Raw genomic sequence first — 16776 nt, 5'->3', positions numbered from 1 at the left:
GATAATTTGAGTTCAATGGTGCATCAAAAGAGAGGTAAGAGGCTTTTAAACTAATTCTGCTCTGACAGATTGTCAGGGCAAAGTAAGAACAGGATTTTGCCAGCTACTGTGAAAAAGCGGTACAGAAAATTTTGAATGTCATTTCTCCACAGTGCCAAAGGCCAAGAGGCATGGGAAATGTAAAACTCAGTTCAGCATCATTTCTAATCTTCCACCTGTCATTTATAGTAGAAGCATGTCTTAGGGCAACTGTGCAGTGCGGGAAATTCTTTTTAATGTCATATCTGTTGTAGAAGTAGTGAGAAGGAAACTACACTCTATGAAATAGTTCTTCAATCTTCCTGATCCTCCCTCTGAGGTCAAATTGATATCACACTAGGTTTTCAGGTTATTAATTGCAGAGTGGACCTTTTATATTTGCTTGATCCTTATCAATACTAATGAAATAGGTTTTATTGATGAAGTAGAGGAAAGTATAGTTCATCATTATTCTCCTGATATAGTCCATAAAGGATATACATAAACTGATCAAGCATTTAGACTTAAAAATCTTAAATGAAGAATTAAAAATAATTTATACTTTTAGAATCCTGGATTCTGACTTTAGACATGTGTATAAACTAATCCTAAAATAAGTAACTTGAACATAATTTTCACATATCGCACACTTCTTTCAGCTTTCTCTTCTTATAAAAATGCCCCAGCATCACCTAAAAGAAATACTGTTTAACTGTAAGATGTATTATTTGAAAGGTATACCTACATGATTACAAGAATGATGACATTTCAGCCGGTTATAAAGGATCAATGCATGTTTGTATAGCTAGGAAAATATACTTATTATGAACATGAACTCTAACTAGATAGATAATTTCCATAATTTTAATAAATACATATAAAATGCAAATATTTATTTAATGAGACTTATATAATCAAAGACCATCTAGAAAGATCTTAGGGAAATATCATATTTTCTTGTAACTTGAAGATGCTACCCTATGCATATACTTAATTACAATAGTTCTTAAGCAAAGAAAGCCTTACTATAAAATAAAAAGTGCTCTGTTTTGTTATTCATTTGATTCTTTAGGTTCAGGACATTATTTATTTGGCCTTTTCCTTTCTAACTGGAGCGTGAATCGTGCCTCATGTTTACTGTATTTATGGGTCTTATAAGCTTCAATTTCCTATTGTGTCTTTGCTTCAACCCCTGCTCTTGGGTGTACAGCCTCAGAGTGTGTGCATCTGGTGCTGTTTCTGCTACAGTTGTCTGTCATCATTGCAGCAACCATATCAAGGTGCCAGATGAAAATGTGAGAAAAAAACAATGTCTTATTTTGTCGTGGCGTCTTGGCCAGTCAATGGGCCTGTGGCTTAATATTGATACCTTTTCTCCTGAAAATGCAAAGACATTCGGGCAGTTTCTTTCTGTTTTGCATTGGTTTTGTTTGCTTACTTTCTGTTTATTTGTTGAAGCTCTATCACTTGTCATTCACAGCATTCACCTAGTTGGTTAGCTACTAAGATCAAGTGTTAGTAGTGAATTTCACATTCCCCGGAATCACATACACATACCTGAAGAATGACTGTATACCTTGGAGCTGAAACCAGAAGTCATGCAAAATATATTTACAACATAAATTACCCAACAAGTATGAAAGGATCATTAGTTATTACCTCCAATTACCAGAATATAATGACAATTAGTGATCGTTTGGAAAAAGGACAATGCAGTCATACAACAAAAAAAGTAAGAATGGAAAGAAGGGAAGACGGCTCCACAGTGAAAAGCATGTGCTCCTCTTCCAGAGGACCAGACTTCAGCTCGCAGCACCTACGTCTTATAGCTCACAACAGCCTGGAGCTCCTGCCTCCCCTGCTTGTTTCCATGAGGACACACAGGCATGTGGTACACAGTTACAACAATGCACACACACACACACACACACACACACACACACACACACACACACACTCATAAATATAAATAAAAACAAAAACACATGTTTTATAAAAGAAGGGAAAAGAAACATGTTGGCCTTTTCTTTCTTTGAAATATTACATATTATGTTATACATTTAATGGTCTCACTTTCTGACTTAGGTTTTCCGTCAGCACAAATGTGTAAACAAATTATACTAGAGGTTTGGTTGATAACTCTAAAAAAGAAAAGGAAAAGTCAAGGATTATAACATTATGGTTTGCTCCAAGGGTCTCATAGTTACTAATTGCAGACTTCAGTATCTAATTTGGGATGTGTTTAACACTGATTGCTTTAACATAACATCATGAAATATCAGCAATTTGCATTTTGTAAAATGAACAACACTGCCCCATCACAATTCCTGCTGATTTGGCAAGATAGTACCATAGAAACCCCCCCCCCCAACACTCAGCCAAGCCTTCATCGGTTGGGCCCAAGAGAGCTGGGTCCATTAGCAGAGTAGCAAAATATGAGTTTCTGAATGATGAATGAGACACCCACTCAGTTTCTTCTCTAACTAAATTTGAAATTTTTAATTGAGTTTTCATAGAACACAATTCTCCAAAACTTTATTTAAGAATATTAGTCTACTTATTCAAAAGACAGATTATATTTAAAGTGTACATAAGTAGACTTAAAATCATGTCAGGGCATCATAGCATAGGAAGTGAGATCACGGTGATACTGCATACAATCTTGTCAGAGACAATCAATTTGTGTTTAGTACGTGCTTGTTCAGGATTTATAGGGAGATAACAGAATATACCCGCTGTTTTGTATTTGCCTTGTATTATTGAAGAAATGGAACCCTAGTGGTAAAGCTTGGCAGTTTCTGCAACTTTGTCTTATTTCTCACTTATGAGCAGATAAAAGGATGAATACCATTAGAAGTAGATTACTGTTTCCCAGAGGAACCTGAGATTTCTGAGATTCATTTTCGGATCTACACTTGAATATTGTGAACATTCCCCTGAGAGTATCTAAGTGTCAGCTTTAAGAAATGTTAACTTATTACCCCAGGAAATTGTAGATGATATTCAATATAAGATTTAATTCATATTTTTTATTTCTAGAATTTATTTATTTACCTTTAGCAGCAAAAACAAGCCAGAGAAGCAAAGTAGCAAAATCACAAAACATGAGCGGCATGATGATTTGAAGTTGGCTCTTTTATCTTCTTTTTTCTTTATAAAAACGTATCAAATTTATTTTGACATTTAGTTTCATTTTTAGTAAGACTATTTGACAATTACTGTAACTTAAAATTCATTATTAGAAGTACAGAAAACATTAACAAGCAGTTAAATACTGTAGTGAATAAAGTTACTGGACCATGCATGCAGAAAAGCCAGGTTTAATAGTCTCTCCAGTCTGTTTTGCCACTGAAAGGTTCCTGCTTTTATACTTTAGCCATTTTATTGCAGATCCTGCCATCACTGTTACACTCATGAAAAATTTTCTAAATTTAAACCATTATTGATTTAAATTAAAGTATGACTTCATAAATTTGAAATTTTAATTTCCACTTTGATCCTGTATGAGAAAAGAGTCACAGGACATCGCTGCCATATTAGTTACAAACAGAATATAAACAGAAATAGTGTCTATGCAATCAACAAATTATCTGGTGACATGAACTATTTCGCAGTCCTAGTGAGAGCAAGAAAAAAATTGGAACCCAAGGTTTCAAAAGCACGTGGTGTTTTTACTGCCGGCTTTAAGTCATGTCACCCTTAGCAACTCATTTAAGAAAGTGACAGCGTACAAAAGATATATCCATGGTCAAGATAATGAGACACCTATATAAAATGAGGTTTTAAACTGAAGAAATGTCTTAATAATTGCCAGCTGTGTTAAAGGCTAAAGTCATAAGAATGCAAATAGCCATAATCATTAATAAAATTTTCCTTTGAGGAAGTCAGTAACGCTTCTATTCCAAAAAATAAGCAATGATTTTAAAATAGTGATTAATATACTTTATCCTTTTTTAAGCCAAAGTAAACTTTTCCCCTCAGAAGGTAATTCTCTTACATTTCTAATATCATCTGCCTGGAACTGAACCCCGTTTTAAACTAACATTTGAACAGGATTCATAGTCCAAAACCAATTTTTTTCTACATGATGTTTTTTACCCGAGTGCATTAAGCTCCAAAATGGCAAATGACTGTCAGTTTACAGAACTGTCACTACAGATTAAGCAGACAAATGCTTGGGACCAGTAATGTTTTATTTTTATTTTTCAGATTTTAGAGTATTTCATAATACCTTGAGGATGGGATCCAAATCCAAACACAGGGTTAATTTATATTTCTCATGGCTTGATGATAATTTTTATACATTTTGAGTGCATCTATATTTTGACTGCAACCTATCACAAAATAGGGTGTCGGATTTTCCACTCTTGGCATCAGGTCTGAACATGGGTGTTAGACTTAACAGTGTTTTGAATTTTGAACTTTCACATTATGTATGCTCCAGCTGTATGGTAACTGCTAACTCAAATACCTGTTAGTGGGTTCCAACAAACTTCTATTTCTAAACCTAAAAATTACTACAATATTTAGGTCAGAACATAACTCTTCTATACGGTCAGATTTAATTTATAATATAATACTACCACAAAATTGACTGAAGCCTTAGTGAGTCCTTCCAAAGCTGTGGAATTTTCCAGATAATTTTTCTCTATTTGCACAGTCTGTTCATCTTCAATCCATTTTTAGTTGTTCAGCTTTTGCAATGTTTTCTTGATATTTTTGTTTCTTCTTTTGCTCCTTCTCTCTGGCTTCCATCATCTCGGCCAATTTCCAGGACAGTACAGCACTAGCTAGAAACAGTGGCATAAGGAAAACGTTGACTGTTGTAAAGAAGCCCTATGGGTCCTTTGCAGCCCACTCCACAACATATGCAGGCCAAGCCTTTATATCAAGCATTTTCAAAGCAAGCAGGAAGCTGAGGCTTATATTGGAATAGTGATCTCTAATTTTTTCTGGAAATATCAGTGAGCCAGTCACAATTCAGATGGCCATTGGTTATTGTGTTTATTTTGACCATACACTTTTGAGGGGTTTAATAGCAGATGAGCACCAGGCAGGAAGGAGGGAGGCAGAAACTATCTTTTTAAACACAAACTGAAATTAAAATGAAGCCATTTAACTCTACAAATTATTTTTTCAACAATGTTATTTATTCGTTTACTTCAAAAGTAATTATACCATATATAATATATAAAATGTAAATATATGTATGTGTATCAACAACCTTAAGTACAGAAAGACTTTATGTTAAGTGAAAAGATGTTTTGCTTCTCTGTTCATACATATATATACACATATATATATATATATTTAAGATTGTTGATATCACCATTAAAGATACTATAACACTTTTGACAATTTATGTGTCTAATATTAAATTTTATACCATGCCTAAAATTTAACCATTCTGCTTTTTGTTTGCCTTGACATTAGCCTATAACATTCATTATTTTATCATTGAAATTATTAAGCAATTACTTTTAATTAATGTTTAAGATTATTTAGTGCACGTCTTTAATCAGTAATTTCTTTACCTCTTAGCCATACAACTTTTTCTGTAATTATGACATTTCTCTTGCAGTACCCTTATGAAATGTGAATGATATCTTTTATAAACAAGTAATGGTAGTTCTTCTATAATAATCAAGGAGTTTAAGCCTAGCCAGTTAGAAACCCTTTGTATTGTAGTGGATCAAAGAGTTGTGCCATATTTATAGATTAAAAGACCAATTACTTTTTTTTAACCAGCATTTAACTCTCTCCTCTTACATTTCTCATTCATTTGAGAGAATTAAGAAGTAAGGACTGTGGAGTCCTTTATAGATATATATATATAAGACATTACTATTATAATCATCACTTCATTATTACCATGTTATTCTTTATCTAGAAGGTCAGCGACAGAGAACTTGAAATGAGTGTAGGTGCTAGTTTCTCATAGAACATCATTTAATTCACTAAAACATTTTCTATAAATTTCATTCAAATTTTACTAATTTCACCAAGGATCTTCTTGACTTTCCTGGAAAATCTGAATATGTTTGCTCACCCAATATGGTACAATGACCACAGAACAATGAAACAATTTCCAACAAGTTTGTCTCTGTGAACCAATGAGTTTACTTAGATTACTTACAGGAATGTGGATGAGTATAGTAACTACATCACTGAAAAGCCCACCCCAACCTCAATTTTGACTCAAGAAAAAGAAAAACAAAACAAAAACAGTTGTACCCATACAATCCATGACCGTTAAAAGGCGTTTTTCATTATGGAATAACACATGGCATTATTAGAATGGGATTTTGATATATGTTAAGATCATAAAAAGTGGCTTCCCCTTTTTAAAATGGCACCTTGGCATTTTGCTGCTTCTGATTTCCAGGGCTTATGCAATATTCCTGCTATCATCACCCTAGTATTTGGGCATCTACTCATAAAACCCCTTATTCCTTCAATCCATCTTAACTGTTCAATAGGCCCAGTACAAGTGAGAACTGCATTGTCGATTTCTATACATATTGCAAAGCTCAGGATTGTGTGTAATAAACACATTTTAACAGAGAAATAAGTTTTAATTATTAAGACTTCAGATGGGAACAAGGATGAGATAATGCAGTAAAATACAATGGACAGAGTGTAGTGTTAACAAAAATTCTATGACTGACTTGCCTCAAAGTCCTGGAACATCTTTTTGACGTGGTGTTATTACTTAAGAGCTTAGGTTTAGAATTATCATAATACAAAGAAGAAAAAGGCCGCTTAACAGTCACTGTTTGGAATGGAAATTCAATGGCATAAGAACCTAGGGGAAAACTACTGCCTGATAATTTGGAAGTCATTAAAGTACATCAGCTTTGTATCAGTTTGACAAAATGCCAGAAGTCAATTAAGAGTGAAAGGGCCCAGCATTTCTGCGGTTTCAGTCTGTGATTACTCACCTCTGTTGTTTGTGGACCTACAGTTGCATGAAAAATTGTAGTACATTGTATACCTTTGTGCTTGAGAAATTTAGTTGGGTAACATGAAAATAAAATTACACATTGAAGTTTTGTATATCAAAAGAAAAAAATCCAAGTATTTCTTATAAATTGAATAATTCTCCCTGCGGAATGTAAAATAAGTCTAATTTGTGTGTCTAACACTTAGCTACATAAATATGCAAAGCATAGCTCTAATTGTAAAAAAAAATATGCAATTAAGGAGGACTATTTGTAAACAGCACTAGTGATGCTTTGAGGTCAACATAAGAAGCCATATGGTAGGGTCAAGATGAAGATAGAGAGCTTTTAAAAGAAATATTCTCAGGGCTGGAGAAATGCTCAAGAATTAAGAGACTAACTTTGCCTTCAGATGATGAGCAAGGCTCTGAGCACCCATCTTGGCCAGGGCATCCGATACCCTTTTCTGTCATCCACAGCAACCTATTCATATGTCACACACACACACACACACACACACACACACACCTGTAAATAAATATAAGTAGATATTAAAAAGAGAAGCATTCTGGTTCACTATATGCTTACCTGATTTATGTGTTGGAACAAGTTTTAAAAAGGTATTATCAAATCCTCAAGGTGATTTGGGCAACAGTAACATTAATAGCATGTTACAGACTCTGTAAATGAACACCAAAGATGTTAAAGATTGGATAAGTACTGTGATTAGTACAATTTAACCATACCTAATGATTATATGAAAATAATTTCACAGATATAAAATTTGAAGTTCTTGTACTATAAAATGACAAACCTAGCATATGCCCCACCTAATTTATAATTAGTCTAATTATTTTCTTTAATGTTATATCATTTGTGTCTGAGTACCTGACCTTGAAATTTTTAATCTTTTCATTTTTAAATCTACTTAGTTTGCTACATCAAATTTAGTTGGTAGGATTTTGACATCTTATTTTGTGACAGTTATATTCTCTCCCTTTGTATGACTTCTAATTTGGTTATTTTCAAATATCCCAAGACATTAAGATGTATCAAATGCATGAAGTAGGAAGCGCCCCCCTCCTGCTCTCCTCTAAATTTAATCACTATGCCCATTTCTTGTCTTCTATTTCTGACTGTGAGGAAACCTTATCCAATTCTAGCCTACTTTCTATATGAACTCCTGAATTTATACACAGTTGGGGGGAGGGTGAAGTTGCTGCAGATGAACAGAACCAAGGTGCAAACATAATCTGACTTAGCTAAATATCTATTGAAAAACATGCCATCATTCAAGTTAGCTAAGGAACACAATATCAGTATCTACAGAAAATGAGACAAAACACTATTTGGGAATTGCAGAAGTGGAGCCAGCAAACTCACAGGTGTGCAAACAAGCTATTATTTCATGGAATACGAAGGGAAGAATGCCATGAGAATCCCAGGGCAAGTGCATTCTGTAACAACTTTACAGCTGTTGGCAAATGCATTATTTGCACAGGCTTCCCTGGAGTTTCTATTGCAGTAAGAGTTTCCATTGTACTGCAAAATTCTATCAGCAGAAAAAGTACTCAGCGAGTATCTTGAGTTCAAAAGCCAGTTTTCCTTGCAAGGGACTATACCATCCTCCAAGAAGCAAGCACCTGACCTCTCCCTAGCCCCTCCACCACGAAGGAAAAGTATTTAATTTTATTTAATTAATAAAGAAATTACTGTGCATTTCAATATTTACATACTACACAAACATGCACTGAAATGTATTCTTTTGTCAATCGAGGAAGTACTGACCTAGAATTTTAAAGAGAAAGTCAAGAAAATAGGATTTGCTTGAACTGAAGTGTCCCTCACTGAAAATGGCTTCAGTGTTTCCAGTAGAGGGCTCTCAGAAAAAAAAATGGATGGATTGCCTGGATACTTTCACTTAAATCACTTGATAGAAGGTCTTTCTTCATGATGTGACAGATACCTTCAAGATCTTTTCTTATGCAGTCACTTGATTTTATCATTCGGCTTTCAATAATTGAACTGTATGGAACAGATTCACTCCAAATAAATACATTTCTTAAAACATTTATCACTTGGAAAGATCCTGTTTGTTCCTGGTGAACAATGAATCAGGATGAACCCAAATGGCTTTCTTTCTTAGGGTAAGAAATAGTGAGGATTTACAACAATTTGCTAAGGGAAAGGGAATCTATTATTACCACTTAATAGACTTTGTATTAAAATAAACATGTAAAATGATATAAAAAAAGTTTTAATCCAGAACTTATACTTTCTCAGAGTCAACAAGCTATAGAAAAAAAAGCTTACAAGAGAATCAATGCAAATCATTGAACTCTATCTACTGTATGCATTAAGTTGTGAATATATGTGACTATGGGTGTGTGGCTACATCCCATGTGAGGGAGGTAACAGAAGCCTCAAGTTTCTTCTTCTATACTTCTCAAAACTATCACTTGTAAGTGGCAATGAGGAGTGTTTGTGCCAGTGTTTACCTCTCTCCTCCTGATTCATGACCATCAAACTTTCTTCATGTCCTCAGTTCAAGTCACTGAACCCTGAATACTTGAGATAATAGGTGATATTGAACCTTATGTATATTTTGTGTTTCTTCTACAGTCTCATGTATAAGAAGGTTTAATTAATTAATTATGAATAAGAAATTAAACTCATGATTAATAATCAAGTGGGAAATGCTTAGCAGTATATTGTGATAAAAAGCATGACTATTGGAGTGTCCATTGTACTATATTCACTCTTCTTTGTATTTTTGATGGGGGATGTTACAGTGCCTACATGATGACCTGAAAGTAACTGAATATTATGGGTATTAGAGCATAACTTTAAGTTAATAACATAAAGGTTACATGAACACAAGAACTGTGACATGGTGTTCCATATTTTATTTGATGCATACAAAAGCTGCAGATTGACCAACAGGAGGGTAAGTAACACCGTGTGGACACAGTGGACAGAGATGGCTTATGTCTGTGCTAGGATACAGCCAGGCCATTGAAGCTTTCATGTAGCTTGAAATTTTCCTGTGTCCTGCCCAGTCCCACAAACACTCAGACCCAAATAAACTTGCAGAGGCTTATATTAATTATGAACTGTAAGGCCATGGCCTATGGCTCAAGCTTCTTGCTAGCTAGCCCTTATATTAAAACTCAGCCCATTTCTATTATTCTATATGTCAACACATATTCCATGGCCTTACCTGTGTACCATTACATGCTGCTCCCTGAAGAGCAGAATTGTGTCTCCTCTGTCTCTGCCTTTCTTCTTCCTATCTCTCTTCAGTCTCACACCTAGCTATAACCTGACTTGCCATAGTCAAAATGGCTTTATTTATCAACCAATCAGAGCAACACATATTCACAGCATACAGAAAGACATCCAACAGCACTTCTCCCTTTCTATCTAATCAAAAAGGATCGTTTTAACTTTAACATAGTAAAATTACATATAATAGAACAGTTATCAAGCAAGAATTAGAGTTATAATATCTAGTCTATTTGTATTTGGCAAAATTAAAGAAAATTATCTATCCTATATATGTGAGTCTAAGACAAGATTTAAAAAAATTAAATAGCATAGTAAACAGGGGATGAATAAACAGGGAAATAAAGAAGCTAGAGATATCAGTGAGTCTAAAGTTTCATATCTAATTTATTTTTTATCATGACTATGGAAAACTATATAACCATCTAGTGTTCAACTATATCAAAGACCCCAGAAAGATAAAATATTACCTCAGTAAACAGGAAAAACATTGTAAGCAACTTTCAAAATTCTGGAAATGACAGAAACAGCTACTTCCCTCAGCAGTCATCCAAAGTTCCTCTGTACCATTGGGGCATCCACCTTCAGTCAATAAGCCTAGAGATGTCTATTCGCTCCTCCCTGTGTCCTGTAGAACATTTGGCAGTCTCCTCTGTGAAGCAGGAACCTGAAGAACCATTTTGCCCCATTTTGGCAAATTCAGTGGTCAGTTTCTATGGGTCCTGCATTTCCAGTTTATACAACATAACACTAGCTATTTTTGCCAAGCAGAAAATAAACTCCATATGGAGTGTCTTCAATGCCCATCCTCCTCTCTAAAATAAATTGGTACCACCAGGAGCAAATGTGTCTCATTGTGAAAGTATCAGTAAGCCACAGCCACATTGCAACTTATAGATTAATAGAAATTGGTTTAGTTATAAGAGCTAACTAGCAAGAAGCCTGAACCATTAGGCCATACAGTCTGTAAGTAATATAAGCTTCTGTGTTCTTACTTTGGTCTGAGCGGCTGAGGGACCAGGCAGAACACAGGAAAATTGTTAACTATACTTTCATTCTAATATTTCACATGGCTTACACTTGAAAACTGATAAATTGCCTATTGCTTAAATCTTCTATTTAATATTTTTGTCTATAGCAATTTCTTTAGCTACTTAAGGGCATTCTCTCTCTCCCAGTCATTTTTATTTATAAAAAAGTGCCATATTTCCCATTAGTGATATGATTGTCTTTGTAAAAAACCTCCACTACAGGGAAAAAGGAATTCACTTTTGATAACTTATGAAAGAAAACATTATAAATAAAATAACATCATCCCTGCAAAGTAAAAAAATCAGTGTATTCATTAAAGCATGATTTTCCCATTGACAGTAGGTTTTCTTCATTTGATCCATACTTCAGATAACACATTTATATTGCTCATATGTGAAAACACTAGGCAATCTAGCACTCCTTCATTGCTACCCTGTGGAAGAATTGAAGTTTTATTAAACCATCTTATAGTTACAAGGGACTCTATAGTTACTAACAATATAAAAATTTTCCTTTACACTAATTCTTTCTAATGAAGAACTCTAAGATGACTGTTTCCCCTTTTATAATGGGTAAATTCTTCCAATTTGTAACATTTTATTTAATTCTGGGTCACTATTTTCCAAACAAAGCTTATCATTGGCATATGAGCATAAAATGAGATTAAAATGAACTGCATGGAATTGTTAAATACTTTGGATATTTTTTTATGTTAGACCCAATGTATTTTGCTTTATGAGCTAGTCATGACTCTATGGGGTAAGAGGTTGAAAGGATGTGGTTAGAAAGTAATGTGTTTTGGTGTAGAGTTGACAAAAGGTGAATTTGTAATACTTTTAATACGATGGGACCAGCTGCTTTAAGTTCCTGTCTCCAAGACTTCCGTGATGGATTATATCCTTAAACTATGAAACAAAACAAAGCTTATTCCATCATATTGCAATTGTTGGGTGTTTTGTTGCAGCAATTAAACAAATAACTAACACAATAACCCATTGAAAACGAGAAGTAAACTACTAGAAAGGAATTCAATATAATGTTGATGTTTTCAAGCTCCCAGAACTACAAAGAAGCTGTGGGATGAACGGCTTCCCCAGTCCTACATAAATCTGAGATAAGTTAATCTAATTGAAAGAACAGTAAGCCAACCACAGAGTGATATCTTCAATTCTGATAACAAGTTTTAAAACTCCAGTTTTATTTGAAAAAATATTCATAGACATGAATGAGAAAAAAAGGCATACATTGGAGAAAAAGATCAAGGGGGTATATTAGAGAGTTTAGAGTGGGGAGGAGAAAGGCAAAATGATGTAATTATATTAAAACCTCAAGACTATAAAAAAATTTTTAATTAAAATTACAGCATGAAAAATAGCCACATTTCATGGTCTATTATAGCTATTGTTTACCCAACATTAGCTGCTTTCTTTGCAATTAATTACTAACAATTTAATTTTATACAATTTTTAGACTAACATTGTCTTTATGGCAAATAATTGCTTCCATAAAATAAATAAAGCAACCATGTAAATATTCATCAGAACATCAGAAATAATGCCAATGTTTTTCTTTCATCTATGTAACAACTGAGATTCTCCCCTCTCTCTGTGTGTGTTTGTGTGTGTGTGTGTGTGTGTGTGTATACTGACTTGTTGAGTCAAAGACCAGATATTAAATATATAACCTAGAAAACACACACATATAAGTATATGTTGTTTGAATATATCTTTATATATACCTAAAATGAAAAGGAACAGTGAGCATGAACAGAATGATGTCATATGTTTTGTTTAGTTTCTTTATAATTATGTTTTCTAATTATATGATGATCTTATTTTCTGTTTCCTAAAATTTTAATTCACTCTTTTCAATTTAAGTAATTACATTTCTATATAAGCATTTTCTTTACATTAAATATACAATATGTGTAAGTAATTTCATTTTCCTTTTATTATAAGTATTTTTGAAATATATATGTACTTTTATATATTTAAAACTGCTATTGTATGCTTGTTAATGTTGGCAGATACAGTTTTAATAAAATTATAGATTTTTTTATCTTATCTAAGAATTCTCAGGTAAAACAAACATATGAAGTAAAAACATCAGTAGCATATGAAGATACAGACTAATTTATGTCCAAATTCAGAAGATGGGTTAGCTAGAAAGCAGCATTTCCCATATATCCATGAGCACATATGAAAATACATCTATGAGGACTACACCAGCCAAGAACCTATAAAATCTTAGCAGTAAGTATTCAAAAATCTGAGAAGGGCTGGAGGACTATCCCTAACTCCCAAATAGAATATGCAAACACTATTTTCTCAGTGACCATTTGACATTTAATTGGTTCTAGAGTGACCCATCAGTGTAATGGGACAAACCTCTTCAAAGGCCTTCATACACGGGTATTCTGTCCATGCTACAGAGGCATATGAGCTTTTTTCTGCTGTATAATCAGATAGATACATTATGCCACTCTGCTTTCGCAAAACCTGAAGATTGACAATGTAAAATAATTCCCTGAAAGACTGTGACTAGCCTCTCCAGCAGACAACTTCCATATTTCTTCCTCTGTATATACAATGTATACTTGAGTGACAGTTGTTTTCAACTGGAAAAATAAAAAGATTATATATGACATATCAGTTATTCAAATACAACTTTTAAATGTTCTGTGAAGTTTAACTTAGTTACAGGAAAGATCAGAAAGTGCTTGGAAAAATTTGACTCCATAACACACTTGAGACTTGATACTGGATGAAGGGAAAACCCTAGGTTTTGTACAGACAGAGGAAAGTAATAAATAAATCATAAAGATTCCATAAGGGTCTCTGGTCAAGCCTCTTAGTCCTCTAAATGATGCTCCCCATTTGGAACTTGCTTCTCTACCCACTAGCATGGATTCTACACATGGATACTGATCCTAAGGCAGTGTTATGGAGATCTCATTTCTTTGATTATTCAGTGTAGCCCTTGATGACTTACTGAGTAGAGGAACTGGGATCAAATGGATGACCTGTAAAAGCAGCAAAGAGAAGCAAAACTGTCAAAATTCTGTATTACAGGATGCTTCTTCTACATAAACAACATTAATTTAATTGTTTAGAGCAGGAATCATGGCTGATTGGTAACCTCAGCCTCTGCCACTGTCATAATGGCCTTCACATGCCTTGTATCTGGATGATGCTGCAGGTGAAGGAATATAACCACTGACATGTAGGATTACAAATCCACACTACTGAAGAAAAATGACCCACAGCATGCATATGTGTTCAAATCAGCTAATCTCCATTGACATGTTAGGGGCCACATCACCTTTTAACAAGCATTTACACACGTTTGGTAAGTCTTTGTACCTTTGTCTTAAAATTGCTGTCACTGTGTGTTCTAGAACTGGTTTTCTAAAAAACTTTCCATCACAACCCTGTTTGTCAAGAGATTTTATGAGATCTTCAACCAGAAAAGACCACCTGGACATGACTTCAGTCCAGCCAGTAGAAAGTATTTACTTGCTTTCTGGCAACCCTACCACGTGATCAAGACCCAAGTGCTGTAGAGCCTTTCTTAGGATAAGCTTTTAAGCACAAAAGCACATCCTGGGTTGACACATCTCAGTTATCAAGAACAGATAGCTGGAAATAGGACCACAGAAGCCAAAGAGTAAAGTTAGCATGTGTAGGAACTTTGCCAGAACTGTGGACTTTGATTGATTAGGTCCTCCTTGTCATTTTGGCAAGTGTTTCTGGGCTCTAAGGCCAGAATGGGACTTCCAACATGGCATCAATTGTGTTAAGATCTGAGGGCCTGTTACAATCCCAGATATATAAGTTGATAAAATAAATATGAAAATATCTGGGAATTCCAAATGCCTAACAGTGTTCCTCATGGTGCTATCCTCATTAGCTAGTGCCCAGCTTTCTAAACTACAGATTGTACTCTACATGAGATCATATAAATGAATATGGGGTTTGCAAAAATTTGCCAACACTAAAACATTTTACATGTAGCAGCCAGAAATTAATCCAAGTTCAAATGGGCCATGAATTTGAGGTGTTCCTACCTGGCTCACCTATGCTGCATTCTGCAATATTAGGGCACTGTCAGTTCTGAACAGACAGTGTTCACTTCGAATTCTGCAAGCACTCATACTATGCATGGCTATTGAATAGTGCTGGGAACACCCTGACTCAGGGTTTCAAGACCTCTGTAGGCTTATGAATCTCAATCTTTATAGTCTATTATACAAAATATTTTCTCTTTTAGAAACTTAAGGTTTTAAGAAAAAATTCAAAGACATTTAATATTTTACTATAATCATTCCTCAGTGTATAACTATCAAATTAGTATACATTTTAATTTTATTTTGTTATATTTGATATAAAATTGCTGTTTGGCTTTAAACTGTTGCTAACTTGAACTTCATGAAGTATAAAGTGAATTTTGACTGTGATTAGGCTAGAATTTCCAATAATTTTTTTCATCTGTCTTTACTCAACTAAAATATAATTACATCGTTTTACATGCCTCATATTCTCACTACATGCTCCAGTTCCAATTCATGGAGACACCTCTTCTTTGACCATTGCTGTTACATATACATCTAAAAAAACAGATGTACATCTAAAAAAACAGATGTACAAATCCAACCTCTTGAATCTCTTAAGTGTAGCTTGCATATCTATGTTCCAGGACTGACTGCTTAATATTAGAATATCAATCAAGGGACTCATCCCTGGGGAAGACTAATTTTCCATCTCTTAGCTGTTGTTAATTGCTTGTAAGTCTTTATCTAAAATGACCCTGAATATACTTTTCTAATTATGTATTTCATATTTATGACAAAGGGTATATTCAGCATTGACCTTCAAAAAATCAAAGTATTTAATCAACTTGGAAAATGCTCCACATACTACAGTACCAAATATATAGCCAAAGTTTAATTTTAATATAAAAGTAAAAAACTTTGATCTCATTAGAACGAAATTTTGATTTTTTTTCTTGAGCAGATGGCAATATTATAGTTACAAAAACAGTTTTCCTAAGGTAATTTTATAACATATTATCAGTTAATATTTGATTTTCATATTTATTTTATCAACTTATATATCTGGGATTGTAACAGGCCCTCAGATCTTAACACAATACTCAGGACATGATCTGAGTATTTACTTCATAATCCTTCTGCAGATGATTCTGATGGTTTCCTCGTACATACAAGATGCAGAATTGAGATAGCTAATAGACAAATCAGAGTAGTTAATAAGAGATTAAGACAAACATTCCTCTCTGTCTCTATGTGTCTGTGTGTTTGGGCTCAATGTATTTGTGTGTGTATTAAATATGGAAACATATATTTTGAGGAAAGATGTTTTTTTAAATTCACATAAGAAGTAATTAGTTTAACTAAATATAGAAAAACTTTGTACTACCTAGAAAAATGTTGCAAAACATAAAGAAAATAAATAGCTAATGTGTTAAATGTACAGGTGCGCTA

At 33.9% G+C, this 16776-nt stretch overlaps 1 protein-coding gene and 1 pseudogene across 4 annotated transcripts in view; one reads left to right on the top strand and one right to left on the bottom strand.

The window, feature by feature from the left end:
- The window catches only part of Spock3 (SPARC (osteonectin), cwcv and kazal like domains proteoglycan 3), a 349999-nt gene that overhangs the window by 259376 nt on the left and 73847 nt on the right, over positions 1-16776 (top strand). The gene's annotated exons all lie outside the window — the stretch shown is intronic.
- On the bottom strand, positions 4690-4914 carry LOC102905614 (small integral membrane protein 15-like; annotated as a pseudogene).

The sequence above is a fragment of the Peromyscus maniculatus genome, chromosome 17, assembly GCF_049852395.1.
Source record: "Peromyscus maniculatus bairdii isolate BWxNUB_F1_BW_parent chromosome 17, HU_Pman_BW_mat_3.1, whole genome shotgun sequence".
Taxonomy (NCBI): domain Eukaryota; kingdom Metazoa; phylum Chordata; class Mammalia; order Rodentia; family Cricetidae; genus Peromyscus; species Peromyscus maniculatus.
Note: the sequence above shows the minus strand (reverse complement) of the source record. Positions and strands in the feature narration are given on the sequence as shown.